The sequence below is a fragment of the Nicotiana tabacum genome, chromosome 16 (assembly GCF_000715075.1).
Source record: "Nicotiana tabacum cultivar K326 chromosome 16, ASM71507v2, whole genome shotgun sequence".
Classification (NCBI taxonomy): Eukaryota; Viridiplantae; Streptophyta; class Magnoliopsida; order Solanales; family Solanaceae; genus Nicotiana; species Nicotiana tabacum.
In genome coordinates, this window is record NC_134095.1 from 47,346,862 (window position 1) to 47,351,367 (window position 4,506).

Sequence of the window (4,506 nt, forward strand, 5' to 3'; positions counted from 1 at the left end):
CGTATAGGAGGTTAGAGTATATAACTTTATAACTTCATTATTTATGTGGAGAGTCAGTATATAGGGACACAATTTTGACATCCTCAAATTCTAATAACATGCAATTCGTATTTATTATTTAGCATAGTTTATATTTCATATTTATCAAACAAAAGTATAAGTTTTTTTTGAAGTACTTACCTTGAAATAGTAGGAGTTCATTTAAACTCATGAATTATTTTGAAGTAGCACGACAAAAAAAAAACCATGCATGATCATAATTCCAAAATTTGAATATACATTTGATAGTTACCAAAATAAACTGAAAAAATGCAGCAAATAAAAGTTTTACCTTTAAAAAAACCTAAAAAGTATTTTGTTGGCGAGTCACGTATAGGAGGTTAGAGTATATAACTTTATAACTTCATTATTTATGTGGAGAGTCAGTATATAGGGACACAATTTTGACATCCTCAAATTCTAATAACATGCAATTCGTATTTATCAGTAACTCATCTATATATATATATATATATAAAGTTAACTGAAACAATAACCTTGTAATAATGGTAGCTCATTTAAATCTGGCAGAAGATGATTTGAGTAGACATTTGAAGTCGACAAATCATATGGCAAATCTTGTTCTTGCAATAAAATTGGATATTGCGCATGAGACTAGAATGATGAAATATGGCATAACTCTTTATGGGTTTACTACGTAATCGACTGGAATGTTGAAAATTTATTATCTATTAATGGTTGTTTTGTTTTATCTTTTTCAAAAGAATTTCATCTGATAGCAGCAGAATCAACAAAATCTGTAACCATTAAAAAAATCATTAAACTATTAAGATGTGAGGATCCGGTCAGTCGTCTCATGAATTACCGCTCTGTTTTCTCCATTTCTGCTTCTTTATGCTTCGTTATCTGTGTTTTGTGGTATTGGGTTGGTCGGATCGAATCCGGAATGATTTTGCTAAGGTTTGAGACACTTAGTTTCTTTTAAGGAAGCTTAAGTTGGAAAAGTCAACCGGATGTTGATTTTGTGTTAGCGGGCTCGGAAGTGAATTTCGATGGTTCGGTTAGCTTCGGGAGGTGATTTGGGACTTAGGAGTGCGATCGGAATGGGTTTTAGAGGTCCGAAGTAGATTTAGGCTTGAATTGGTGAAGTTGATATTTTGGCGATTTCCGGTTGGTAGGCGAGATTGTGATATAGGGGTCGAAATAGAATTTCGAGAGTTGCAGTAGTTCTGTTGTGTCATTTGGGATGTGTGTGAAAAAGTTCAGGTCATTCGGACGTGATTTGGTTGGATTTTTTATCAAAAGCGAAATTCGCAAGATTTTAGAAAGTTTGGCTTGAATCCGAAGTGTTTTGGATGATTTGATGTTGTTTGAGGTCTTTTGATGATTGGAACAAGTTTGAATAAGGTATTAGGATATGTTTGTGTTGGTAGAGGTCCCGGGGGTCTCGGGGTGATTTCGGATGGTTAACAGAGAAGTTAGATTTTTGTTGCAGCTGTTGAATTTGCTGCTTCTGGTATCTTCGCACCTGCGGATTGGGGGACCACATGTGGGGCGGCGCACGTGCGGGAGATCCATCGCAGAAGCGAAAAAGGGTCAGGTGAGCAGAGACCACAGAAGCGGTAAGGTGACCTCATCTACGATGTCGCAGATGCAGAAGTGTGGTCGCAAATGCAATTTAGGCTGGATAAGTGATTTTCGCAGAAGTAGAGGATTTGACCGTAAATGCGGTACCGCAGAAGCAGGTATTGTGCCGCAGATGCGAAAAGGTCTGGGCAGAACATATAATTTTTTCATTTCGCGAATTTGAGCTATTTCACCATTTTTAACTTCGGCTTGAGAGCTTTTTGGGCGATTTGAAAGAGGGATTTCAAGGGAACTTCATTGAGGTAAGGAATTTGGACCTAAAACTCGTTCCTATGATATTATTACATGGATTAGAGCTAGAAATCGTGGAAATTAAGGGTGAAAAATTGGGCAAACTAACGCTTGGAATCTTAGACCTTTAATCGGGGCTTTGAATGACAATTTGGGGTCGGATTTGAGAACTTTTGATATGTATGAGCTCATGGAGAGATAAGGAATCTATTGATATAAAAATTATTGAATTCCGAGACGTGGGCCCAGGGGTCGAGTTTTAGTAATTTCGGGATTTTTGCCCTTTATTGATTGTTTTCACTTGGGCTTTGTTCCCTTAGCATATTTTGACGTCCTCGTTCTGTTTTTGGATAGATTCGACTCGCATGGAGGCCAATTCGAGAGGCAAAAGCATCGCGATCTAGAGACTTAGCCGGTTCGAGGTGAGTAATGATTGTAAATGATGTTCTGAGGGTTTGAAACCCCGAATTTCACATCATAATGCTATATTGAGGTGAGACACACGCTTGATGATGAGCGTAGTGTCGTGCACTATTGGGGATTGTGACTTGATTCATCCCGATTGATGATTTTACAGCGTATTTGACTTAAATCTATTTGTTATCATCATTATTTGGGCTGAATGTCATATTTGGGCCTTGTGCTAACTATTTGAACCCTTCGGGGATTTTTGATGGTATTTCCCTTACTGTTTTGACTTTGTACTTGAACTCAGTCATGTTATATTTTACTGTTTTTCATACTCAGCCATGTTTACTCTGTTTTAACACTTACATAATCTTTTAAATGATATTTTGGGCTGAGAAACTTATTTTACTACTGCCCGAGTGGCTTGTAAGTATTTTTGACTTAGTAAGGCTGAGGGCCTATGTTGTGAGGAAACATTTGATACTGATTATGAGGCCGAGAGCCTCAGATATGTATGCCACAGGTAGCTTGATTGATATGAGGCCGAGGGCCTAGTGATGATGCCACGAGGTGGCTTGATATTTGCGCTTGGGCCGTAAGGGGCCCCTACAGGAGTTTGCACAACCCTAGTTAGAGCGGGTACCTATTGTGATGTGAGATTGAGCCTGAGGGGTTGGTATTGTTCTGAGATGTTTCCCTAGGGGCGGATTTGTTGATACTGTGCCCGAGGGGCGAACTTCTATTTGTTTACTTTACCTTACTACTTGTCAATTACCTGTTTACTTGTTGAAAAAGGATTTTTACTTAACTTTTCACTAGTTTACTGCTTTTAAATGATTTTTACTGCTTCATTATAGAATTCCTTGTGCCTTATGTGTTTTCTTACTTTCAGTCATTATTTACATTTGTTACTCACTGAGTTGGAGTACTCACTTTACTCCCTACACCTTATGTGCAGATTTAGGCATAGCTGGTCCCGCTCCCGAGTGCTGATCATTCCAGCTTCAGGTGGATCCTTCGAGGAGTCTTTAGGTAGTTGTTAGCATTCACAGCATGGAGCTCCTCCCTATCTCTTTTTCCTTTATGTCCTTGGTCCAATACTAAACTCTGTAGTTTCATTTGAGTATTCAGTGTTGTTAGATGCTGGTGACTAGTGACACCCCGGTTAGGCCTGTGTTGGGTTGTACTTTCGAATTTTTATCGATATTATTTGCTACTTCATATTATTAATCATGTCTTGGACAGTTTTACTGTTATTTTAACTGTTTAACATCGAATTGGGAATTATTGGCAGGCCTTGTCTTCACGAGAGGTGTCATCACGGCCGGGTCCGGGTTATGGTTGTGACAAGTTAGTATCAGAGCCTAGGTTACATAGGTCTCACGAGTCATGAGTAGGTTTAGTAGAGTCCAACGGATCGGTACGGAGACGTCTGTATTTATCCTCTAGAGGCTACAAAACCTTTAGGAAAAACTTCATATTCTTGGAATTCTTGTCGTGCGAATTTGTTGATACAAGTACTAAACTTCTGTTATTCTACTCTCTCACAAATGGTGAGGACACGCGCTACTGGTCGGGGTGGACGACCCCTAGTACCACCAGCTGTGGCCACCAGAGGCTGAGGGCGCGGCCGTGGTCATGGTAGGGGTAGAGCCGCTAGGGCAACACCTGCAGATCCACCAGCTGCCCCAGTTCAGGACCAGGTCCTAGCTATGGACACTCTAGCAGCACCAGTTGTGCCCATCGTGATTTCGGGTCTTCAGGAGACCTTGGCTCAGATCTTATCAGTTTGCACTGGCTTAGCTCAAGTGGCTTAAGCCATTACAGTTGCAGCTACTTCGTAGGCTAGGGCAGGCAATCAAACTCCTGTCGCTCGCACACCTGAGCAGGTCGTGTAGGGACTTCAGACGTCGGGGGCACATCCAGCCCAGCCGGTTGCAGCTGCTCAAGACTATGTAGTTCCTGCTATGCCATAGGATGAGCAGCATAGGTTGGAGAGGTTTGGTAGACTGCATCCTCCAACCTTCAGTGGTGCAGAGGGCGAGGATCCCCAGGGTTTCTTAGATAAGGTCCAGAGGATGCTTCGTACAATGGGTATTCTGGAGACTAGCGGGGTCGTTTTCACTACTTATCAGTTTTCTGGAGCTTCCTTCACTTGGTGAGAGGCTTTTGAGAGGCGTAGGCCTGTTGGTGTAGCACCCCTTACCTGGCAACAGTTCT